This window comes from Lonchura striata, chromosome 5 (genome assembly GCF_050655825.1).
Source record: "Lonchura striata isolate lonStrDom1 chromosome 5, ASM5065582v1, whole genome shotgun sequence".
NCBI lineage: Eukaryota > Metazoa > Chordata > Aves > Passeriformes > Estrildidae > Lonchura > Lonchura striata.
The window spans coordinates 64851474-64878848 of NC_140707.1; positions in this window are offsets into that span (position 1 = coordinate 64851474).

Sequence of the window (27375 nt, forward strand, 5' to 3'; positions counted from 1 at the left end):
GATCATCAGCACTGTTTTGTCCAGGTGCCATCTGGGCCTCTTCAGGGAACCAAAAACCTACTGACTGCCAAAAACTGTGAGGTTGCAGTAGGAAAAGATCATTCTTAACTTGCCTGGTCATTTACTTGCTTCCTTAGTCATTGGCCTCTCTGGCATAGGAAAGGAGCTCTCTCCTTGAGCCCTCCTCTCACTCAGGAAAGTGGAGTTCTCATTGGAACATGAATCACCCTATTTATGGGCTCATCCTTCCCTTCCTCCAAGTATTTCCATGAGGAATTAATGACCTTGCCTGCATGCTTGCAGGAAGACAGCATTCCTTGGGCTAAAATTCATAGCAAAATTAAATAATTTTTAAATTGGAGTTAGTCATAGTAGGGATTTTTTTGCCAAGCTCATCATATTCTGTTTCACGTGCAAATCTCTCCTCTCATTTGATGAAAAGTAGCAGTTTCTTTAACCTGCTTTTTAAGTAGGTATTGTCTCTCATTTCCTGTATATATGTTATACCTGACCAGGGTTCCTTGTTATTACTAATGAAACATAATCATGCTCATAGTAATAACCATCTTATTCATTTACACAGCACCACTGGCCAAGCCTCCCAAACAGCCAGGGAAGGAATTAGGTCTTCTCATTAGGAATCTAACAAATTAAGGCGTGACAGGACACTATAATAACTATAATATCACCAGCCTGGAAAGTGAATAGGTAAGCAGTGTATGGTGATTAGTTCTGGAGAGCTCATCAAGAGGCATTTTTCAGATCCTCCCCAGGAAAAGAAAGAGGCCATGGAAAAGCATTGTCTGGCATGATTGTGGGTGGGCCTTCAACGCAGAGTAGCTAAATGGCCAGCACCCCTGAATTTCAGTAGAAGCTAGATACATAACTTCTCTTTGAACTCCTTTCAGGCTGTCTGTTTGGGTGATTAAAGAACACAGACACTGTTCTGGCAGGTAAATTCAAGAGCATGTGAAACAGTTCTATTCATATGTTTGGATTTTTAATTGTGCCCAGATAGGCTCAGTGTCCAGAAATGACAGTGCAGAGGCTTTGTTCAGTGAATATGAATCCTTTTGTCTGCTTTCATTCCCTCCTCTGTTCAGGGTGACCTCTCTTTCTACATGATGTCTTGCGTACTCTTTGGTTGTTCCGTGATTACATTGCAGACTTACACAGACAGCCCAACCTTTGTTACCACCTTTAAAAAGAAATTCCCATGCTGTTTTTTGCAACGCTTTAAGGCTATTTGCAAATTAAAGTCAGTGGAGAATGCAACAGGCTGCTTGCTCAGCAGCCTTAGTGGCAGGAAGCGAAGTGGAGGCCTCCTGTGCCAGGTCTGTGCCTCCTCTGTAAGAAGATATTTGCCTGGGGTGTGAGGCTTGGAGCCAGCCCACTTCCAGCTTTCCATGGGGTCTGTGTCTCCTCCTTCTCTGCTCTGGCAGCTCGGGTGGTGCTGTTTTATGCCCTCTGGGCACATGTAGCCTGGGAGAGGAGCTGTGGAGACAATTAGGAATGACACAGTAAATGAATAATGGGAATATGCTGCACTAAGGTTGGGGTCAGCCTCTCCTCTGCTCTTCAAAAGAGACCTTTTCCACTACCTAGAAAAATAACTGCAGAACTTCTGTCTTTCTTGCTCAAAGTCACCCCTTACCTCTCTGTTCTTCCTGTGCGTTCCTGAATCCATCCCTTTCCCAGAAATGCTGGCTCCCAGTTTTGCTCCCTGCCAGCATATTGCTTGTCCGCACATTTTTCTCTAGCTAGAGCCAAACTTATTATTCAATCAAAACTCAGCAGGAGTTCTGTTGAATTATTTTAAACTCACTGGGGCAAAAGCTGTGCCTTCCTATTCAACATTGAGATACCATGCATATTGATTGTGGCTGAGACAGAATAAATGAATACATTCATATTGATTGCATTTGTTCTTACTCGCTATTAGACTCACTGCAGGGCCCTGGTAGATTTATGGTTTCCTTTTATGACTATTAGCAATAAATCCTTTTTTTTTCCTCTCCTTCTTGTCTTTCTTTAAGTAAGCTCATTTTCTGCAGAATGAATTTGAATGAAAAGAGTGGATTGTACAATGACTTGCAGGAAAGTTTTTTGAGCTGCCTTTAATTTCCCACTCACTTTGAAAAATCTCTTCATGTCACATGTAAAATCCAAACATTCTTCCCACATGCAGTTCAGATGCTCTGGGCCCCCCAGACAAGAGTTTTGTACACCAGTGTGCTTTTTCTAGTGAGTATGCAATTTCTTTCTTAATATAATTACGGCAGATATTACAACTGGGGACCATACATGCAGAGCAATGCTACTCTTCCAACCTGGGAAACCATGAAAATTTGCATATTCCATGTATATATTGGAAAATTCAGAATTTTAAGCAATATGATCTTGCTTATTATTTTCTTTTCCAGGGCTCTATTCCATATCATATCTTTACTGTGGGGAATGGCATTGTGAATCTTAGACATACTGTGCAGAATTAATTTCCAGCCCTTTGGAGAGTGAGATTTTGGTTCATGAGCAGTAATTGAACAATCCAAGTGTATTATACCTTTACTGCAGTATTAAATTGATGGCATAGAGTTCTGAGCCCTAAGCAAAGCTGAGATTTCTGCCACACACAACAGATTTGAACAGAATTGGTAAACTGGGGGGAGGAAGAAAAGGGTGAGAAAGATGACCTCCCAAAGCAGAAAGGAGGCAGATGGATTGACACCAAAAATAGAATGAAAGAGCTACAGTTTGTGGGACTGAGCAATGGCTCTGTAAAAAGAAACAGAAATATTACAGAGTGTAAATATTGATGGGTGTACACAAATGAAAAGAAAAAATGAACAGGAATGGACAAGATGAAGAGAAAGTTCATACACAGTATCATGTAAAAGATATCCTGCTGTTGACATCTGCTAGGCTCAGGAGGAGACTCCCACAGAAAGATGGTAAAAATCCCCTCACTCAACACATTTAAAAATAGACTAAACAAACCTCAGTGATCCAGACTCTCACCCCTTTACTCACATGGGCTGTAACTCACTCCAGCAGTCATTCTTCCAAAGCCTGGGAACATTTGCAGAATTAGAGGGTCTGAGCTGGATGCAAGGCAGAAGTCCAGTCCTGGGCATCACAGCAGACATGGATTCGATGAATTATCAGCTCTTTTCATGATCAGAGCAATGCCTGGGCACATTGACTGCCTGCAACCAATCCCTTCCTGCACAGGCATGAACTCTAGACAAAAAGTTAAAGCAAGGCTTGTATTAAAAGGCTACATCAGGACTTGGAGGCTGCATACAGCAAAATACAGGCATGCTCAGTCTCACTTAATTCAACCTCATCTGAGCTCTGACAAATGCATGAACTAACTTTCCTCCCTACACAGCTGAGTGATGACAATATCTTTATGATCTCTAAGAGGAAGTTACCGTTTGCTGATAAACATCTCCTCTCCAAATATACTTAGTAAAAAGACACATTCTTTTGTATACATTTAATTACAGGAGAACAGATTTTGTCCAAATAATTAGGTAACTTAAACTGTGTAGTCTTTCTCAGAGAACTATATTTAACCTTCATTTGAATTTAATTTACACATCACAGTGCCCCCAAAGCAGTTCTGTAAGCCAAAACACTGATCAAATATTTTTTAAATGTCAAATGTTGCTTAGTTGTGGATAGCGCTGAATTTGTTTTCAGAGATACTTCTTTTGATCTGGTGCTAGTTTTCGTCTCTCCCATTGTTATGTTCCTCTTCATCAGAGGTTTAATCCATACAAAACTGGAGTTTGTAGACAACTGAAAAATTCAAAGAAGATACATGGGGGAGACCTTCAAAAGTTTCATAGTATTAAACAAGATACAGATTTGTGTCTTGTCACTACAGCAATTGGAAGGGAAAACAATAGACATTTTTTAATTCAAGTATTATTGAAGGATTATAAAATATTTGCATGAAGTAAGAAGAGTGCTGTTAGGGATGAGCTTACATCACTGATAAAAAACTGCATAGTTTTATTTGCTTTAATGCACCACGTGCCTATTCTGATTTACACAGCTCAGGATCTGGCTCTATATATCTAAAGATATATATTTATCTACATATCTAGGTATCTTGCACTGCAGGGACATAGATAATTTTTCTCCTGATTTGCTCTTTCCTATTGTCTTGGACCTGTCAATTTTACACATTATGTTCACAAGCAGTGCAGTAAAAGTAAACAGCAAGAGATGGAGTCTCCCAGTTTGAATGAATTATAACATCAACTATGGTAGGTCTGACCTACATTAAACTAGTTCACTAGAACAAGCTTTCCATGAAGTGGCTTGTATTTCAAGGTTGCCTCTAAGATTGATTCTTAGATTAAAAAAAAAAAAAAAAAAAAGGAATGTTTCTAAATGATCACCAGAATGTTATCAGTCTCTTTGGAACAAGTAAAAGCTGAGAGAGCTCCAGAGCTCAGGCATAAAAACAATAGAGCTGTAAGAATTTTCCTGTAGCAGCATCTCCCACTGGGTGACAGCAGTTGGAAGTACTTACGATGATTATGATTAATTTCATTAGTGCTTGATTCACTTCAATACTTTTCCCCTTCTATCTCTGAATGCAGATAATTTTTTCCTCCAAGTAAATCCAGGGTGACAGTTTAATAGGCTCAGACATGCTTAGATCCAAAATGAGACTGTAATATTAATATACTATTGACCAGTTATGGATTAAGCAAACTGAGGGCACACTTAAGTAAATGATTTCAGAGGGACAAGTTAATGTGCTAAGTGGTTCACAGGCAATGATTAAAAATATTTTTCATTTACTTGGAAATTAATAAGTTTCTTTAATTAATCTAATAAAGTCAGCCTATGGTATATTACAAATTTGTTGTATGCTTGAAAGGAAGATGACAACTTGATGAATCTGGAAATCCCAGGGCTGCTTACAAAGGAAAGGAATCAGTCATAGATAAAAGCCAGCCCCACAGATGGACAGAACTTCCAACAGGACATCATCTTCCACAAGTATTGTTGCATTTATTCATTGTGTGAAGAGCATTCTGAATGTAGAAATTAAGAAGTAAACATCATCAGAATCCTATCTATAAATTTATGATTGATCTAAGTGTCTTTGGGGATTATTAGCACCTAGCCACAACTATATCTAGTCAAATGAGTTTTTTTCCCTCCATCAGACTTGCATTTTTCAAATCCAATTGAAAAAGCAATTTAAAAAAATTGACTGAAACAAATTTTTTGCAAGAAAAGCAGCCTATATGCCAAGAAGTGTTAAAGTGTCACAGAAGGAAAAGAAGCAACAGGATGATGAAATCAGCTAAAAGCTTTGCATGAGTTTGATTTGCCCAGAAGATGCTCAGATAATATGGTTATCTAAGATGTATTAATAGCCCATCACCACCAACTTTATGCTGGAAAGATTAATTTAAAAGATAATGCCTCATTAATAGTCTTATGGTAGTTTGTATTGCAAAAGCACTGAGAGACTCCATCTGTTGAATATTTTGCATGTGTTAAAATGGGACCATCCTGGCCCCAGAGCCATACAAACTCAGAAAATGGCTCTATTTGTGTCCTGGGTGGTGATTAGGGAGTCACACAGAGCTCACTACTTGCTCAGAGACCACTGCTCTGAATTTGCAGTAGATGATGGAGTGCCCAGAGTTGAAGGTCTCACCCTGAGCTCTCTGTTGCATGTTTACCTCATTGAGCCCAGCTGCAATTCCCCTAGTGGAAAGCTGCACAATTTCCAGAGCAAAGGTAGGGCTCATCAACCTGACTTCACCAAATCCCACGCTGGTGATTAACTTCTCTTTAGCAAATCAAAACAAAAGGATTTGTTATCTTTTGACCCCTTTTCTTCCCTTCCTGTCATGCAATCATTCCCACTTTAATGATGTTTTCTTATCTGAGAGGGCTACCACTGTACAATTCTGAAAATCAGAAGCTCTTTGGTTTAACCACTTCAAGGCCCAACAAAAGGACAAAACAAGGGCCAAAGATTTCACCTTCTTCATCTCTCCACTTTTATGTTCTTATCCTAATTACTCCAAGATAGGAACATTTCTCTCTGGTTTTCCCAGCAGTTTTCAGACACATATAACCAGGTGGGAGATGCTCCTTTTGCTTGCCCCAGCTGTTCCTCAGTGAACCACATGAGTTAAGGAAAATGGATATCTTTCCCCAACTCTCTGTGGGAGATTCACTATCAGCAATGTAAGACCAGCACATTTCCACTTCCCTGGCAGAAGCTGCCACATCCTCAGTGACCTGGCAGCAATGAGGAGTGTCTGACACTGATGCACTGGTGTGTACAATATAGATTTGTTGCAGGAGGGAAAGAAAAGGATAAATGGACATTTGCCTCAGGTCTCCATGTTAGAACTTCTTGCAGAACTAAGCTCTAGCTATTCTTTACAGTCATCCCTCTTGCCCCAGGAACATTTGCTTTGGAAAGCTTTCAAAGTTTTCCTTCCAAGCTAGTTTGGAAAAAAAAAAAATTGCTACCAGAGTTGAGAAAAACATTTTGGATTCATTCCATTCACCATGTACGTGGATGTGTCTGTGTATGTTTGTGTGGTAGGCAGGCGGGGGGGGAGGAGAGGGAAGTACTTTCAACTTGCCGATGGGTTTTCCAGTGGGTGGAAAAGGCATTTGAAATCCATGGAGCCAGGCTGGGCTACAGCTGCTGAAGATCTGGGGCAGGCAGCTGCAGTGCTGTGCAGGGCTGTGGTTTGGAGAAACCTGAACAAAGCTGTACTGAAGGAAAAGCTGAAAGAGATGTTTGGTAGCTGGACCTGTTTCTTTCATGTGTGAAGGACAGCTGTGCAGCTGTGAGGAGCAGTACCTGGATGCCTGCAAATTCATCGGATATGTGCATTTTGTCTCTCTTTTGTGGGTCAGATCAGAGTGATTGACTTCTCTGAATGTTTGTGGTGAGTTTTATCTGAGGTGTGTCTGCTGCTTTGCATTTGCAGCTGAGGGTGGTGAATAAAATGGCTAAATATTGCTGTAGGCAGTTCTGTCACCAAGTCTGGATTGAGGCAGCCTGTGAGAGGCCTTGAAAAGCCACTCTTCTGAAGCAGACCACAGGTAGACAAGGTTTGCTGCAGGCAGACTTTGCAAGTGTGCCTTCCCTTTCAGAAAAAGAGAGAATCCCAGTATGTTATTTCCTTTGTATCTGAAATAAAATGAAATTGGGCAGCTTTGCATTCCTGTGTGTACAAACAGGGCTACAATGAAAAGGGATTATCATTAAAGTTAGATTCATGGTAGTGATTCTTCAAGTCTTTTACTTCAAATGTTTGCCTCCTGAACACATTAAGGTTGAAAGACGTCACTTGATTGCCAGAAGCATGGAAGTCAATAAATCAGTGGCATGCAAAAGGCCCATGAAGGGTAGACAACTCTTATTTCAAGTTTTCTGGAATGGAAAAAAATCTGGATTAGAGTCCTAATGATAGCTATAGGACCTTAGCAAAAAAAAAAAAAAAAAACAAAACAAAAAAAAAACAAACCCCAAAAAACTCAAAAAACCCCAAAAAACCCCCAAACAAACAAAAAAACCCGAAAAAAAAACAAACCCAAGAAAACCAAAAAACGGTGTCAAATACCATTTCTCATTCCTTGTCATCCCATTGGCCTCTCCTGAAAGCCATAGTGGTATAATAAGGAGGGAGAAAGTGAGGCTGCAGGTTTTGTTCACATCTTTACTGCTGAGGTACATGTAGTATTCAATAAATCTTTATATCTAAGAGAATCTTTCCATAGAATTGGTGTCTCTCTAAGACAGGGCTCTTCCTTTTCAGTATGACATTTATCTAGCATAATTTCTGCAAAACTATTCTTAGATGCATCATGTCTCTTAGAATAATTATGCTTCATTAAAGATACCACAGAGCTTACTATGTCTTATAAAAGAAGTATGCAGACAATGAAAGCTGAAAATTCAGTATAATTTACTTCAGCCATTTGAACCTTTGTTCAAATTTGGTCAAAAAGAAAATATATGTCTTGTTCAGCCCCATCTGACATGGAAAGTCTCAGTTCCTCATCAGCCCAGGAAGCCAGGCTTTAGTAATTCCTGGGATTTGATTATGCTCACATGACTTGTTTCTGAGAGGAGCTGGTAAACTTTGTTTTGCTTCAGTTATTGGTTTCTAAGGCTATGAAAGGTCAGGATAAACCATCCATAAATGCACCAGAAATTAAAACCTCACTTAGCTTATTGCACAGCATGTAATTGTTCATCCAATGTCACATAATAAAATCTGATGGAGATAACTGCTTGGTGATCCTTTAATTTAAAGGAACAGTCATGCACTACACCTACTGCTACTTACATGCACATCAGTGCTGTTTCTGTTAACATAATAGCTCTGCATTTAGCAGGGGATATATTAACCTGAATGGTGTCGTGGTCTGTCACTCTGCTGCTGCTAACTTTGTCTTATAGTTCTCATCAGGACAAAAAAGAAGAGCAAATAGTCTGTCTGATGATGATATCCTTAAAAGAAGGCTGATGACACTGCCTTTGTGGCTTATAGATTCTCTTATTTGTGAGCAAAGCTGAGAAATGTCATCCAAGCATTTAGAGCTCCCATTTTCCTAACAGCTCAGCTTTCGATTACTGCCAGAAAATAGGAGCCAATTTTCCAAAAAGCTCCATATAGAGTGTTCCTGACGTAGCATTGGCTCGAAAATGTAGCTATGGTAATTGTGTTAGGAGCTATGCTGAATGGATTTGGAAAAGCTGGGTGTGCCCAGAGCACTTCTACAAGTCTGCCACTGTGATACCCCAGTGCTATCCCTTCTAAAACAGGTGTCACTACTGTACAATTCATTGCCTCTCCCTGCCCTGTGTACTTCCAGTAAAACTTGGCATCGTATTTGCTCTCCACACACCCTCGGAAAGTGCCTGCCCTCTCCCAGGTGAACTGGAATCCAGCTTCCCTAAGCCTTGAATTGCTATACAGATTATCACAGGCATAATCTCTCTCTTCTCTTTGTGTCTTTAGCAAGACAGTCTGCAAATGCAGAAGCTAAGCACTGCAGAAAGAAATCTACCTCTTTTGTTCCCTGGACTCCTGACTTATTTTGCCACTCAGCCAAAACTAGTTATCAGCTGCCATGCTGGATACAGGACAGGATGCTTTTCTCTCCTCACTGTATGTACCCTGAACCTGTTAATGTATTCTTTGCTACTGAAAGCCCTCTCTTCAGAGAAATGCTCTTAAATAGTCAGAATTAATGCAGCTGCTACTGTGTGCCCACTTTTAAAAGTTCATTCCCACCGCTTGCTTTGCAGTCACCATTTGTGCTGCCAAAAACCGCAGGGCAGAGTATACCAGGGAAAGGAAGCCAAAAGGGAAGCTGCCAGCACTGCCAAAGCAGCTCTCAGCCAGCAGACAAGCTGTTGACCTTGCTGGGGTTTGGAGCAGGGAAGCTGCTGTGTCAAACCTTATCTTATGATTATTAGTAAGTGGCTGATGTTGGGCAAGGGAGTTTTGTGTCTAAAGTCTGACTTGCTTTGCTTTAAGCTCTGTCCTCCTCAGAGTGTGCCACCTTTTATTCAGTATTCCCATGGAGATGTCTGTCTGCAGCCTCCTTTCCTCCCTCCTCACAGGTGTGTACCAAGCCTAATATTCTGTGTGGTCTATAAGACCTTTTGTCATCCTCAATCAAACCCAATGAACCAGCAGATTGCCAACTAGACAGGTCAGAACCCAAGATACCCTAAAAAAAAAAAAAAAAAAGTGTAAATGTTCTGCAAAGTCTATTGTAGGTTATTTCTGCTGTACTCCGGAGTAAATATAAGTATCGGCACCTTGGCCAAGAGGATGGTGTCTACCTCCTACCTGTGCTTGGTAGGAGTTACAAAGACACAGCCTTCTCAGTTCCAAAATCCCTATCCCACAGGTCTTAGTTCAAATAAACATTCTCAAAACACACCTACCACTCTGCTACAGAGAGCTGATAATTCAAAACCAACTATGCTGATGCTAGGAAACTGCAGGAGTTTAGAAAACATTTATGGGGCCCCTTGAAGAGCAACCAAAGAGAAGTACAGCTCTGGACAAGTGAGTAAGGCTGTCATAACGGGGGGAAAGGCTTCTGCATTGGTCCTAGTCTCTAGAAAATTTAGGGAGCCGGAGCTGGAAGTCAGCTCCCCACTCTGCTTGCCCTAGCCTCAGGTGCTGGGATTGGGTTTCCTCTGTCTTATCATCCTGTGCCATGGCTTAATCACAGGGCAGGCAATATTGCCAAATATCCATTTTGCTTCCTGTACCCCTAAATTCCTGACTTGGATGTTTAACAGGAGGAGGATTAAAGAATTTAAGCCATTTAACCCAAACCTCAGCTCTGGACAAGCTTTTTCTGCCTATGAGAAGTGTAATGCCTTGCATACACTTCAGCTGACCTGGCTAATGTCTTCCCATTAATCCCATTTCTCTAGGCATTTTATCACGAAGCCCAGGTTCCTGCCTCAGTTTTAACCCAGGGTTACTGTTTCATGCTCTCTCTTTGCCTTCAATACCCTTGATGAGAGCTGAGGTGAACAGCAGCTGTGCACAGAGCATGGGGGCAGCAGCTACAACTGTTAACAGAGGATAGCTCAGGTGAGCAGCCCATGGCAAAGAGCAACAGAGCATCTTTGAACTACAGGTGGAGCCTGAAGGAAAGACAGACCTGGAGCGGAAACAAAACCTGCAGTGGTGAACACACCAGAGGAAAAGAACCTGCAAGATCTAATTTAGCTTAGGGGCCACAGAGAGATTTGAGGGAAGAATGGGCATCTGAGGAGACAGAGCATTGAGAAGAAAGAAGATCAAGAAAATTGTCAGTTATCAGGAAGAAGCCTTGGCTCATTAAGTCAATTGCACCTGTAGAGTTGAAACATCCCTCTCCATCACAAAACCAGAGGAAAACAGATCAGAGAGCCTACTATTTTGGCAGAACCTGCTGTCTCTGAAGAGGCAGATTCTGTCAAAATATCAGTCTCTTATCCTCTTTCTTTTGTTATTCTGATGGACTGAATTAAATGTGGAGTTTAACAGAGGGTATCCTTGCCAGGATTCTCTGCTGACCATTTCATGCAGGCTGGGTTTACAATTGCGTTTTTTACCGAACTCCTTAGTGCATAACCTGACAAATGTCCTTTTCTTCCACAACTGAGCTAAAGGATATCTATGAACAACATTTCTGAAGTTCAAAGTTGACATGAGCAAAAGAGATTGGCAGAATGTACAGAACTGGCAGCAAACAGCCTTTTATACCCTAAGCCCTCAGCAGTGTGTGGTGTGTTCAGGACCTGCATTGTGTGAGCATGGGGAGCCTCTCTGTTTGGGAATGTGTTCTTATGTGACTGATCTGAGGATGATGTTGGACAGAGGTTCCCCAGACTGCCTGAGCTGAGTTATTCCTTTGGTGTTTGCTTCCCAGGCTTGAAAAGGATGCTAAAAACATGGACTACTTTTCCAAAGTAATGTAATTGCTGAAAGCTTGAGTTGAACCTTCTCAAATCCATGTCTTTACACTTTAATACCAGATTTTGTTTTTATGATGTACAGCAGCAGAGACTTTTTTTTTTCTCCCGCAAATGGGGACTCAGCTGGAGTATGTGAACAGGCTATCGTGCAATATTTGACCTAAAATACTCCTTTCTGTTGAGCTTGGCTACACTCTCAGAATGACCATTTATGCAATTCAGAAATTTCCTGATGTTTCAATTTTCCATGAAAGAACCTGGAAGGGGGAGAGGGGATGGCAGTGAGGGGGAAGAAAGGCACCACACTAATTAACAAAAGTAAAAAAAATATTTTCTGTTGTTCTGAAAATAATAAGAAATTCATTGTCCTTTTCAGGTACAAAGGAGATCCCACATACTTAATCTGAGACACTGTGGTGTCATTTGAGACAGTGGACACTGAAGCAGATGTAATTGCACTAGGCTGTGAAATAAATAGGCATTTGAAACTGTGTTAGGATGTGAATTTCCATAGTGCCTTGAGGGATGTAATTTTTGCATTATGTGAACAGTTTGGCTGAGAAGACCACGCAGCGAAGCTGAACAGCTGTATCCTGCCCACACATTGTGAAGTGAGGGAGAGGCTGGAAGCCCGAGGGAATCCTTAGGAGACACCGTGTCCCTGAAGTTTCTCAACAAAGAAGTTGTGTGGGGATGTGCTGTCGAGAAACGAGCTTAAAGGGACTATTCCCACTCCCTGCACCATGCACCAGCATAAACATCAGCTTCTGTCTACATGCTTTTGTTTATTTATTTTGATATAAAATACCGCCTGTTGCTTTGAAGTCCTGGGAGTGGTGGGTTTCACTCCTATTTCATATCCAGCTTGGGTTTTCCTGCTGAAGGTGTGACACCAGGCCAAGAGGCAGCAACAGATCGATGCCGCTGTGCAGTGGCACCAGGTCCCTCCTGTCCTTCCTTGGGTGAGCTGAGGGGCTGGTGGGGAGCCAGCTCCCTGAGCCCCACTCCATCAAACTGACCTTCTATTGATTTTTCCTCTTAGTGGAAACCTCATGAAAAGGGTAGCAAAGTTTTACCTACCCAGTCTCCTAGGATTTGAGATAGATTTGTCACTGTGCATCTGGCAGCTGATTTGGGTTTAAGACTCTGAGGAGATCACACTGCATCCTTGTGTATTGTTTGTGTAACTGGAGGCTCATTTTTAAACTAGGTGATAAACTTCCTGCCCTCTGCAAAGGCTACTTCTCTGTGGAAGAAACAACCACAACAGAAAAAACAACAAAAGACAAGATTCTCTGAATTATTTAGAGTTGCCAAAGGTGTTGAGATAGGAGCTAATTAAAAAAAAAAAACAACAACAAAAAAAACCCCAAACCTATCTGCAATGCAATCCCATAAAAGAATAATAAAATTCAAATCTCATTTGTTCCACTTCATGTTCCTCGTATGCATAAACCTCTATAAAAGGCAGCATTTGTGTTCAGATTGTACGCTGAAAAGATATCACACAACGACTAATTCAATTGACATTTTTAACTGTTCATTGTACCATATATTCCCATCTACTAGATTCTTTAAGTCCTTTTAAGTGCATCATGTATAGAAGAGGCTAAAATAAGATAGAGCTGTTTACTTCTGTAATGAGATTGGTAGTGGGAAATGACAGAGCACTGAGCTGTCAATTTGAGCACCAGCCATACTTGCAGGATTTCAAATAGTATTTGAAGCCTTTCTACCAGCCAGTGATTGTATTTACGTTGGGCTAGTTATGTGGATTTGTGTTGTAAAGGAAAGCACAGTGGAGGAGTATTATCTCATTTGAACCAACAATTTAGAGATCACTCACCTGTTATGATTTGAAATGAGATATATTATAACATCAACAATGTCCACAACTAATAAAAACATATTTAGCTTTGGTGACAAAACCTAGGTTTTCTTTTAATTTTCAGTTGGAGGTGCTCAAGGGTGGTTTTAATATGCCAAGATGCTTATCTAATGAAAATAAGAGTTCTGCACTCTTTTTTAACTCTTGGGGTTTTTTTTGCTGGTAGTTTTTTGAGGTTTGGGGGTGGGGTTTTTTTATGCTTATAGCTACAAGGCAATCTTTTCTTCAGACTGTTGTTCCACATGGGAAATTCACAATGAAATCAATAGGAATGATTGGTTTTTAGATCCACTGTAGGATTGGCTACAAGCATACAAATGAAGCTGGAGAACAAAGTCACCTGAGCTCTTGTACAAGGGTGAGATGCAAACACATAAGCCTCAGAAGTGGCCTCTCTGTCTCCTTTTCTCTTTCTCTGTTGCCCCTAGGCAAAAAGAGGGAACACTTCCAGCAGTACCTGCAGCTCGGGGCCAGCCCAGGTTTTGCAGCCCGGTGTGTCAGCAAGAACAAAAGCTTTTCAAAGAAACCTTTTGTCACCCTTGGAAGAAGAGGAGGCTTTATAGTAAATGCAGTGATTTTATGGGCAGAAAAAAAAATTGCTGAAACATCTTTTGTGGTGAAAATAAAAGTGATTGTTTTTATCACTTTTATATTTACTTTTTTAAACTTAATAATGAGGGCATCTTTCCCAGCCGCTGAGTTTTAAAAAGTCTTTTTCTATTCTCCCAAAACAAGAGCATGTTTAGAAAACAAACAAGCAACACAGAAAGTAAATTTGAAAGATGCTCGCACTCCCCTGCTTAAGCCTGAGGTGAACAGTGTAAGTTTGGTGTGGAAACAGAAATGCGCGGAGAGGATCTGCAGGGGTGGGGAGGTGCAGGAGGGAAGAGGCCGTGTCTTATCGCCCATCTGTGCAGCATCCTCTGCACCAGAGCCTCGGGAAGGGCTCAGCTCGCCCCCATCCCGGCCGGGAGCCGCGGGTTTCGGGCAGGCAGAGCACCCTGCAGGGCTGGCTTGTGGTGGGCTGGCTCGGGAGCTGCGGCGAGAGCCGGCCCGGCTGCTCTCCCGCACGGCTCGGGGGAGAGGGGCTGTGCGCCCTGTGAGGGACAGGGGCTGTGCTCATTGTGAGGGACAGGGGCTGTGCTCATTGTGAGGGACAGGGGCTGTGCGCCCTGTGAGGGACAGTGGCTGTGCTCATTGTGAGGGACAGGGGCTGTGCGCCCTGTGAGGGACAGGGGCTGTGCTCATTGTGAGGGACAGGGGCTGTGCTCATTGTGAGGGACAGGGGCTGTGCGCTCCGTGAGGGACAGGGGCTGTGCTCATTGTGAGGGACAGGGGCTGTGCTCATTGTGAGGGACAGTGGCTGTGCGCCCTGTGAGGGACAGGGGCTGTACGCCCTGTGAGGGACAGGGGCTGTGCTCATTGTGAGGCACAGGGGCTGTGCTGTGCGCCCTGTGAGGGACAGGGGCTGTGCTCATTGTGAGGGACAGGGGTTGTGCTCATTTTGAGGGACAGGGGCTGTGCTCATTGTGAGGCACAGGGGCTGTGCGCCCTGTGAAGGGCAGTGGCAGCAACCGGCCCGGAGAGTTCGGGCTGTGCTCCGCAAAACGCACCCCAAACCCAGCCTGGAGCCGCTGGGGAGAGGGGAGAGCAGAATTCCCTGCCGGGGCAGAGCGGAGCCGAGAGCTGTGTGTCCATGGCCTGCCAGGGAAGGGGACCCCTCTGCTCCTCTCGCAGCCGCTCGGGGCAGCCCTGCAGAGCTGACCCTGCGACGGGTCTGGTCACAAACATCAGCGCGTCCAAGCAAGCTCCGCTCGCTTCTCTTGAGAATTGGCTGGCAGAGCTCTGACTGTCTCTGCTTTTTCTCAAGGACTTCGGGAATCACCTTACCCTTTGCTGTCTGCCTGGCAGAACAGGTCTCTGCATCTATTACTGAACCAGAATGATATTAAACCTAATTTAGGTGATCCTAATAGCCTTTTCTGGCCTTAGAATATGTGAAATGTATTAATCTCTGCTATATAAAATAATATTTTCTTGACTAATATATTAATGACTCTTTCTTTAAATATTTTAATACCTTAATCTGACAGTCTGTGTCACTTTCATTTCATTTTATCTTTCCCAGAATAATAAAAAATAAAAGTGTATATTCAATCTACACAGAAAACCACCCTTAGGAATTTTTCTCTCTCCCCATTTTCCCTTCACCCTCTTGGGACTCACCAGCTCAGCTGGCCATGATTTTTGATAGCTGTTGGATTCTATTAGCTAGCACTGCAGGTCTTTGAACCTCTGTGTGCACAAACTAGCTTCTCAGCCACTTACTTAGCTTCTCATGATTATTTCTAGGAGAAGGTGAATCACTCTTTCTCAAAGATGCAGCTGTTGGCCAAAGCATATTCCATTAAATTTACTTAGCACTAAGCCATTACTACTGTTCTTGGCAAGTCTCTTTCCTTCTAAATCAATTATATTTGACTTGTACAGTGCAGCCATGAGGAATGAACATGCACATTTGCAATCCCCACCACCAGTGAAACCACCGCAAGGTAAACACACATAAATGTACACAAACACACAGAGGCACACACACACTGATTCTTGCCAAAACAAAGGAAGCTGATCCTGAGTTGAATATAAAATCAGACCGAAAACAGTTTTAGCTTCATTAATTCTGGTCTCTTGCTTACTGGGATTTGCCAGTCTCTGGCAGACCCAGATGCAGATGATATGAAGATCCTGGAAAAGCTGTTTCTAAAGTCCAGAAATAAGCTGTAAATAAAAACAATAATGCCTGAAAACCAGTTTTATTGTGTTTCCAGTTTAGTTTTAGCAATGCTTAGAGAACTGAATGACAGCCCAAGAATAAATAGCTCACCTTTTGGGGTGCCTTTTTGATCTTCCCACTGCTGCAAATGATACACTTTGGCATCCCAGCCCAAGCTGATCAGAGGACAACAAGCAGTCCTTGAGGTTTTGAGACCTGTTTTCTTTCCACATTAGAGCAAAGAAAAATAAAATAGAGGTGAGTTGGAGGAGGGCTGTGAATATGTCTGAGTGATCTGAAAGGATCAGATGAAGAAAGGAAAGTGGGTGGGAGGGAAGAGCACCTGCACGCTACCAAGTGCAGGTGGCCTGACATTTGGTCCTGGAGGAGAAGCCCACACCCTGCCCTGCTGACAAGCCCTCAGTCCACTCTGGGCTCAGCCATTTTCCAAGGGATGCTTTGGCAGTAACTTTTCACCAATTGTAATTGCAGTTCCTACAGTCCATGTGATGGATATAAAACTTTCCAAGCTTGCTATCTTTGTTTTTTATTTTCTGTGTAATCCACCTTCTGCTGTCATGCAGAGCTCAGAGGCGATTTTTTTTTCAGAAGCCATTGAAATGATACACGACTCACCAGAGAATGACAAGCACTTTTATCTCATTCTTGTTCTTGGAACCATGGTGCTTCTCTTCTTTTCCCCTTTAGTCAATCATAAATATCCATGGGATTGTGTACACTGAAGCAGGATTCCAGATCTCAACTTTTGTGCTCATGCTAACAGCTAGCACACAGTTATACATTGTTTACATATGTAATGAATGGGTTTTTTATGTTACATGAAATTACTTCAAATTACTTACAAATTACTTTAGCAGGGCTGATTAAATATGGCTCTTCCTTCCAAGTTCTAATTCTTCTCCTGCTGGTGGCTCAGCTGTGACTGCATGCTGCAGGTTTTGATTCCCTCAGACAGGAGAGAGCTTTGAGCTCAGGTCCTCTATGTTGCATTTAGCTGGTGTTTTTACTGTAAGATAGAGAACAAGAAAAAGATGGTATTTCCCTCTGGTCCCCTGAGATAAATCCCTCTATCCCCAACAGCATACTGCCTTTGGTATTCCTCTTTTTTCTTTGTCATCTGAATCTCCACATCCATTTTGGGAGAAAGTCTAAGATGGTCAGTGAGAAGTGGGTGGGGAACTAAAACCTTAAACTGTTCCTTGTTTGTCACTATGTATATTTTTTTGTCTGCTACTCCATTCATAGCAGACCAGATGAGGCCAGGGGAGGAGAGGGACTGGTAGGAGGGAGGTCTCTCTGTCTGTCTGTCTGTCTGGGAAGCTGCATTTACCCTTCTCAGGAAATGAAACATCAAAAAAATAAGACCAGGAAGGTCTCATTGGCATGTACCTGATTGTAACCTGCAAGCACAGCAATGGGGCTGACTAATCTCAAATCCAGTTACATGTCTCTCCAGAAATCTAGAAGACTGAAGTAAACATTATTAGTTACCAAAAGAAATAGCAGCAGGCAGATTGTCTTTTGACAAACAATGATTTCATGCTTTGTTGTAGCAAAAGAGAAGGAAAAAAGGGAAATGAAAGCACGAGGGGGAAGAATAAAAATGCCAGGTTAAGATTGAGGAAATGCTATAAATTAACAAAATAGTGATTAAAAGCATTAGTTATTGGCACATTTTAGGAAGCAACTGCTACTTAGATGTTAGAACACTGTTTTAGGGAGCTGCATGACAGCTAAGCAAGGGAATACCCATGCTTTATATTTCTGCAGAGACACAGGGGTTGGTCTGCTTTTTTCTGTCTCTCATCACCAGTTGGTGGCAGATAGACCAGGGTTTTACTGGAGCTGCCCCCTGAGCTGGTGTGGTGTGAGCCTCACATCCCAGGAAGGAAAAGCTGCCAGCACCAAGCTGGTGCTGTCCTCTTGACAGGAGCAAACCAAGCCAAGACAGATTCAGACTCGGCACAAACATCAGCCCTTTTCTGCCATCCCTTGCCCTTAGGCTCAGGGGAGTTTGGCTCTGGCAGCTCACTGAGAGGGAGCAGGATGGCTGAGAAACACTTTTGAAAGCTGAAAGTTAAAACCTGATAGTGAAAGTCCTGTTATTCTTGCTCGACTTGTGGTTTGTGAATGGCTCAATGTGCCATCAAGCTCTTTTCACTCCAGCTCAAAATAGCACAGGCAAGTCTGCTAATTGTTTCGATAGCAGCAATTTTCAAAGCCTCAGCCACAATACAAACTGAGGGCCTGATCCAGAGATAATTGAAGTGTTTCCCTGAATTGAATCTAAGCCTAAAATTGCAGAGCCAGAAAGGGAAAAGTAAACTTTACAGAAGTGAATAGAAATAATGAAAATGAATTCTGGAGGCAGCTCAGTCCAGCTGTCATCTTGCATGGTTTTCCTGCCTTTGGCAATGTAGCTGCAGGCACTGAGAGCACCAAAGCTGAGTGTTATGGGTTGAGAGGTTTTCTCTAAGCTGTCCCACCTCCTAATCAGAGGGGAGCACCATCAGCAGCTCTGTGATCCAGGTTCATTCCCACTGCCCCATTACCAGGAGAGGTGTCAGTGAGATGGAGCCATGATCAGGGAGCAGAAATCTGTTTTGCACCCCTTGTAAAATTGCTGCCCCTCTGCCTGTCTGCTTGCTTAATGTTTCCCCCCCCCCCCCCGCCATCAGGAGAAGGTACAGCAGTGAGCAAACTTTGGGATTGCTGTTAAACCACATAGATTGCCTTCTTATTTTTCCCACCAGGCTCAGAAAGTTGATTAACTTTAGATGGACTGAGGCTGATTCAAAGCCTGGTGAAATCTGTAATAAATCACTAAAATGAAAATATAATTTCACTTATAACAATGACAAAATGCCCTTTGACATTTGTAGACAGGCCAAAATTCCACTTCAAGTACATGCAGGCTGAACTACAGTTAATGAGGGAACATATATATTAGCAGTTAAAAAAAAAACAAACCAAAAACCAACAAGGAGGGTGAAAAACATTTTTGTAAAAATGAAGCAGATGACAGTTGTTCCAGCATTTTATTTGCAGTCTTTATGCAGGATAACTTTTCTTACTTGACACAAGAGAGAATCCCAGTGCATTTTATGACCTGAAGAATTAAGTTTGCATATCATCAGCATGGAAGCACCTGATTTTAGGATGCCATGGAAAACATTCAACACAGCTGTTGCATTTCTGCAACTGTACTGTGAGACCTTTGAATGTTCTCTGCTCCCAAAATGGAGTGGATTTGCAATGTTGAAGACGCACAATTTGTGAGAAGGCTGGGGGAGGGGGGGTGCATGTGAATGTGTGTTTGGGGACACCTTTGTCCCATTTGCACTTCCATTTATGCAGCAGATGATGAGTCATATTGTATAATTACACAGATAGAAAATTATTTGATATTTAATTTTGCCTAAACAAATGTTAGTTGCTTCCTAAGCAGTATTTTCTCCCTATCAGTGTCTTCCTAATAGCTGTGGATTTTTAATTACTGATAATTAGTATTTACATGGGGCCTTTAGCAAACAATTCCTGAAGTACTTGTAGTAATTACATATGTAAATTGTTATGAAAGAAAAATATTTGCAGCTTGACAAAAGCAAAGTTGAGGAAGTAGGCAGAAATCAGAGGTCAAGTTTTGATGTTTAAAAATGAGGCAAGGTAGGATAAAGTTTCATGTTTTTCTACACTGTCAGATAAAACAGAACCAATCAATCAGGAATTTCTGTGTGACTTTTTTTTTTTAGACCAGAAATGAGAACAGCTTCTGGTGATCCTGATTTATTGATACTGACAGAGGGAGCTGAAAAATATGTATGTGATGCTTTTTCTTAGGTGGCTTTAGCAGTCCCGGAGAAGGGTTGAAGGAAGTGTCTTGCTGAGACACTGGACTCTGCGTGATACTGTCAGAGAGCAGATGGGTTTATAAAACAAGAGACAGATGAAACAGAACTGAGAAATTTCTGCAAATCTCTCAGTTAAGAATCCCTGGGCAATGCTGAGCTCCCAAAGTCCTTTCTCAGATTTTGGACAGGGCTGCATGTCAGAAATATCAATCACAGACACAGTTCAGATGGATAAAGGGAGATAACAGACTTACAGCACATGTGTGGAAAGAGATACAACCCTCTTTCTGTGCTGCCTGCATAATTCTTGCCTATCACATCTGGCTCTTTCTTCAGCTACAGCTCTGAGACTCAGACCCACAGCAGCATCTGTGACCCCTAAATCTCTGCATGCCTCTTGGTGCTGTGATTATTTCTGTTACTGAGCCCTTCTGGGCTCACACAAGAAGGCTAAGTTTTTTTCTCGTTAGAAAGGGAAATTAGGTTTCATTACTTATTACAGAGATAAAAGCTGAAGTTTTTTCTCCTTGTGAATGTTTTAGGAACCTGCTGAGCTGATCAGCTCTGTTGTCTGATGAGCACTCTGTAGTGACATGAAGAGTAGATGAATTAAAGGCTTTGTCTGCTGCTTGTTCTTATTCTCTCTTTTTAACATCCTAAAAGTCCACTAGGGACAAGCAAGTAACAGTCCAGCCCAGGCCTCCCTAGCCACATTTGCCTTGTCAAAAACTGCCAAGGAGCAACCCATATGAACCCCTCCCGTCCCAGATCATATATTCCATTAGTATAAATTATTAAAATGAAATATTTTACAAGTGGCTACAGACCTATTCTGAATTAATCCCTTTATTCCATTATGAGACAATAAACCTTTACATTTCTGAGAGCTCTTGTCAGACATTCTGCTCCACTCAGGAATAAATATATTCAAAGGTTGGGAGGCTCTTCCTCTATCCCACTACATTCATATTAATCAGGCTGGCCAGCATGTAACTCTGCAGATAGCAATCATCAGATGTTCCTTCCCAGAGAAATTTGGTTTACAGCTCCACAGGCAGCACAGATCACATTAAGCTCAGGCCCTGGTCTTCTCCAAGGAGGTCTAAGTGCTCTGGTAGGGCAAGCTGGACCTGCAGATGAACTGCACATAACTTCACAGAAAATAATTTGTTATTGCCTGATTGGTGCCTGTTACATCCATAGTGGGAGCTGATTAATCCAAAAGGCATGCCAGGCTTATCAAAACTGTGATCAGAGGCAGGCTAATCTCTCTGGCAAAAGCATGGCAGACTGAAACTGAGCTGAAGCTGTGCCTCTGGCTTCTCCATGCCATGGGATTACTTTCTTCCATTGCTGTACTCAGATGGCCAGTATTGATTGCTGCTGTAAAGAACCAGGAAAGTGATGAACTAGCTCTATTTTATTTTATTTCTCTAGGTGAAATATTTCTCAGACATTTTATGTAAGCATTCTTATTTGCCTTTGGGACACAGAGTAGTAATATCTATACAAGCAGGATCTTCTTAGCACTAAAGAGGAAAATATGGATTTAGAAAGAAATTTGAGACAGTAAACTCTAAATTGGGGCTTTTTCAGTGAAGTCTCATGTTGGGAGTGTGTGCTGTGTGTGTGGATACTTGCTTGGAATGGATCCAGTAGCAGGGTCCAGATTCATCAGGGATAAAGGCTCTCCCAGTCAAGTCTTCAAAGTAGTTTCACAAAATCAAAGGTTTTCAAATTTAAGTGAAGGCATATTATCCAGTTGCCAATACAGCTTTAACTTTGTGCTTATTTTGAGATGATACATGGTTTCATTAGTACTATTTTATTCAGAAGAAAAAATTGTGGAGGAGCAGAAATCTGACATTTCCTAACATTTGTTCGCCATCTAAATTAGTCTTCTTTTGCACAGTTCTGAGTATATGACACTGTATGTAATTATTCCAGCTTTTTTTAAGCAATGGGAAACTATCACTGGTAACAATGTGCATGTAGAAGCTGATGAAGTATGAGCTAAATAATTCTTTTTCTCTGTTGAGTACAAAGTAGGTACAGGAAGACTGGACCATTGGACTCCCCCTTTTCCTGGACTTTAAAAATTACCATCTCAGGACTATGGTGAAACATCTTCATAGTTCTGCCACTGTGCACACCTAAACGTATCACAGCTTGGATGAAAGGAAAATTTGGGCACCTGCCTCCTACTCAGTTGGATTATACTGAGGGTTGCTGAGTTGCCTTAGGACTGTAACACAAGCCATAACCAAGACACATCGTGTCACCTGGTGAGTTTTGCTGATGACAGCACAGGTGTGAGTTGACCACAGTCATTGCTGGAGTACATTTGCCTGCTTAACCATCTTCCTGCAGGCTGTGCTGTTCAGTTATTTCCCTCCTGCCCACCTTGTGAGCTGCGTGTGTTGGGCTGGGAGAAGAGAGAAGACACCTGGAAGTCTTATTTGCCGACCTGAGATGACAAAGGTATGGAAAGAGAATACAAGATTTTAAATTATTTTCCATTTTTTTTTCCAGCCCTGGCTCACCAGGGCCTCACACGACTTGATTTGGCCACTGGAATGTGGCATCAGACTTCACCCAAAGCACTGTTTCTCCAGCTCCTTGTCACTGACACCACTATAGACTCTGATGTAGCGCTATCTTTCTGCACCAGGGATCAGTACTGAGCCTTTGGTGAGGATTTCCAAAGCCAGCTAATGATAATGAGTGTCTTAATTTGGTAAAAATTGTGGAGGAACAATAAAGGCAAATTCACCTCAGAAAATGCTGAGTAGAGTTACCCTTAGAAGATGTGAAGGAGGAGCACCATGAGGACCTTGTCAATATGCATCATGTCATCCTGATGTATAAGAAATTATTTTATTGACTTAAACAGAATAAATCTATTGGTCATTTTCACCCTTGTCCCAGCAGTTGTTTACTGCAGTTTGTCAGCTGCTAGTAAAATAAAAGCATATGTAAACATGTAAATTAAAATGCTCAGTGGCATCTTGTCAGACTGCCATCTTTGAATGGCTGTTCATCTCTCAGCATTTTATCTTTCTGTGGCTAAAAGAAAATGTTCCTGAACTTGACACCTGAAACAAACAGTACATTAAAAGATGGAGAACAAGTTCTCCATTCCTCCAAAGTGTGCTTTATACTCTTACTGACCTAATTTTTAGAGACTTGATAGGTTTTTAATATAGCACCTGATGTCCAAAAGAGAGTTTATAGAAAGTATTTTCATTAACAAGCTCTTAATTCTATTCCCTTTCAGCAGATCCCTGCTCTTAAGGCTCTCTTAATCGTAAATTTTCTCTAGTCAGCCCACTCAGCTTCCAAGCAGTGACAGTATTTCTTTTTCTCAGATTAAAGTATTGGTAATCAAATCAGCATTTAGATAATAGAGCCCTTAATGTTCTGAGCAATTTTAGACAGCTGAGGCAAACTTTGCCATCATGAGCCATGATTCCTTACAGTAGCAAACAATATATCTGGGCTTGAATTAAAATGAGGCCTGTCTTTGATGTGGGTTGGGAATGTAGGCAGCCAGCTAATTGAAATATCCTCCCATGGAAGGGAAACAAGGCTTTTTTTTAACCAAGAGAATTTCATCTTAAAAAAAAAAAAAAGAGGGGAAAACTTCTAAGAAGGTGTTGGTTGTAGATTCATTTTCCATGAATGGTTTGTCTCTTGTCATATTTACACACAAGTGAAACTTAAATGCATGTCAGCAATTGAAGAGTAATCAGCAGAGTAGTGCATCTCCTTTATACTGAGGCCCATAAATCTCACTGTGTGCCGTTATTGGTGTAAATTGTACAGATATATTGATTATTTGCACCTTTGTTCCAACTGGAATATTTACTGCAGTCCACTGGCTGCTACCAAAAATATATGTGATAAATTAAGATTACAGGTCTGTTCTATCTAACAAGTGATTGCTTCTGTGGAAAACAGAAATAACCACCAGAGCTATAAACAGATTATTATGGATGAGTAAAAATTACATTTAGCTCATTTTTACTAGCCTGACTATAAAAAACTTCTTGGAGAAGAATTATTCCCCAATAGGACTATTTTATTCCTGATAAGACAGGCATTGCCAATTAGTGTTTATTAGGATTTAGTCTGTGAAGATTAAGAGATGCTTTCATTAAGTGCATTGAAGTAAATTTACAGCAATTCCTTTTACTAACGGAAATACTATATATATATATATATATGTGTACCTCTGTGTGTGTAATTATACATGAGAAACGAAAATTTTCTTTACCCATATGTGTATACATATCAATTATCAGGGTGCTTCCTCTGTGATGCACTATATTTGCATGATGATTGGAAGCAGAACAACTGCATAGCTGGAGGCTTCCTGACAGTATATGACAAACTAAACTTGCAACTTTAGGTTGGAGCAGAGGATCTTTCTTGCCTCTTTTACCAGGGGAGAAATTGGGAAGATAAAGAGGTGAAGCAGTGCTGGAGGGTTGTAGAGAAATTCTAATAATATTTACCCGTGTGCATTGCTGCTTCTGTGTGTGTTGAGAGAGTGGGGAGAGAAACAGGTGACTGTTTTCTCTTGGCTCTTGGAGCAGTGGCCCCATGGCTGCTTTGCCACCTCCAGCACTGAGACACCCCCAGATCACTCGGCCTCTTCCCACAACTAGTCCAGAAGCAGTTGATACAGATTAAAGTCCTGCCAGTCTTTCATCTGTATCAACTGCTTCTGGCATTTCCAACTCATGCACAATTTCACACAGACCAAACCTTTAAAACAAATATACCATTGCACACATTCTCCTTTTTGCAACTCTCTATCCTAAATTTATCTAGAATATTCTGAGTGATACCCTCAGACCTTCCAAGAAATAAAATTATAAGCAGAGGAAGTTCCTAAAAGTGAAACATAACTGCTTTTACTTGGCCTTGGAGAGTGCATAGGGTGGTCATGGAAAGCCCAGCAAGTGTTTTGTACAAAGTCTGGCTGTGCTGCAGAAAAGTAGAAATAAATAAACCTCGCCAAACGAATACCACAAAGACAAAACTGTTTTTCCAAATGAAGCCATAGATTTGTCAAAGCCCGGTTCTTGGGAAGACAAAGGCAGAGGATACAGGTATTCTCCATCATACCTCAGTGAACTGGAATTTATATGTTGCATTTCTGTCTATGTGGAAATAAAACAAAAGTGGCATATGTCTGATCACACCAGGTGACCAGCAGCAGCACCTGTAGTGCTGATATTTTGACAGTGATTGGAAAATGACCTGGGTTTATCTGCTCTGAATACTGGATCAGAATTTCAATATGGGTTTTGAAAGCATCTAAAAGGCAGATGTCAAAGAAAAAGGGGATTAAAATGTGCATTGATTTTGTCAAATAGAAGCTTGTACCAAGCTAGTCAATGACTTTCTCTGTTAAAATAATATTGTAGATCTTGTCTGTCTTGAGTCAGGGAAGGGAATTGGTTGTACTATCATGTGGGAAATATGGATTAATGGACATGATGGGGATTCACAGGAAAATAAAAAGAAATAGTATGTCCTGGCTTCCAGGGAGAGGGCAACAGAGAGGGTTAAAGGGGAAATATAAGGCTGAAGAAGATTCATTAACAGAGTTCCTCAAGGATAAGGTCTGGTGCTAATTCTGCTCACTATTTTTAATGAACTTGGCAGGATTATTAGGAAGTTAACTAATATCAAACCAACTTACTGATGCCAAGGTGCTGGGAGGCACTCTTAGTGGAGAGAAGGAGTGAACTGGCATGCAGAAACTGGACTGGCCTCAGAATTACATTCAAGGGCTTGAAATCAAGGTCATGCATAAGAAAATAGTAATTCTGCTGCACATTAGGAGTTCCTCATTTGGAAATGACTGTGGGGCAAAAAAGAAGACTGCAGAATATTACCATAATACAGCAGTAGGGTGGTCAAATTCACTCTAAATGCATAAGGGCAGAAGTGTTTCTACCAGTGAGAAGGAAGCACGATCAGACGTGTGCAAAGCCCTTGTGCGCTGTATGCTCACCACAAGGAGAGATGATTCTGACTGCTGTAGGGAAGGGAAGGCAGGAAGCAGGACTGGGAAAAGCAGCACCTACTTCATAAGAGGAGATCAAAACACTTGGATTGTTTATCTTAGTGACACAAAGATAGGTGGTGGCTGCTGTGGACGCATATATGGGTTCAGCATGAGGAGGGAAAACCTCTTTTTACAGTGAAGGAGATTCTTGGTATTAGCCACATGGGAACACACTTTGGGATCAGAAAATTGTATCTAGCCAACTCAAAAAGAGTTTGAGACAGCTTCTTGATTACAGACAAAGAGAAAACCTAACATTTTCAAAGGGTCACATGATGTAGGACAGGTGGGGACTGCATACCTGAGGATCCTTTCAGTCTGGTATGCCTTTCTGTGCTCTGCCAGGTCTGTGCATTAAAAAAAAAAAAAGCATTTTTTTCCAGGAATCATCCTTCAGGAATATTATATTTAATGTCACAAATCAAGAAAATATTTGCCTTGGAAGTTATTTAAAAGCAAAGAACTGGGTCTGCTTCTAAGTTTTTCAGCCAAAAGATGGTCTTGAAAGTTGAGTCTTGAAAACATATCTTGGACTGAGCAAGGAAGAACACCTGTGTCAGCTGCATTGTGTCTTTCCTCTGGGCTCCTGTCATGTTCAGATTGCTAACAGAAGCAATGAACATAGGCTTCCTGAGTTAAAGCTAATCTCTCTTCCCTGTTAAGAGAGAAGGGTATATCAGCTTTGAAACTCTTCTAACTATTCTGAAGACCATCACCATTTTTAAGCTCCCTTGAAATATGGAAATTCCATTGAAACCACTTAATCTTTCCTTATGGAAGGCTGTTAAAATGGGATCTATGAACGCCAGGAGTAGTTGAAGTTGTTTACAGTTGCATGCACATCAGAGGTCAAATAAAAGGGATTCTTTCCACTGCCTCATAACTAAAAACACTCTGAAAATTGGCATCTACTTTGGTTCCCTAGCAGTAACAGCTATGAATATTGCAATGTCTCTTTTTAGACATACATTGATGCGTTAACTTGGCTCAGTAAATGGTAAAGACTACATGCCAGTATATATCTTTGGTGCAGTGTCCAGGAATAAAACCAGAAAAGTGCCAGACACACAAAGAATGCCAGGATGCTACTAATGCCACTCTTCCAAAGCAAACCAACTGTAAAAGACTGACATAAAATCAGGCCCAAAAAGTAATAGAAATATTATCTATTCCCTACCAACCAGAAATCCCAGTGTGCATGAACTAACAATGTGGGAAATGTAAATCACATTATCAGTCACATTTAGAAGTTATTATGAT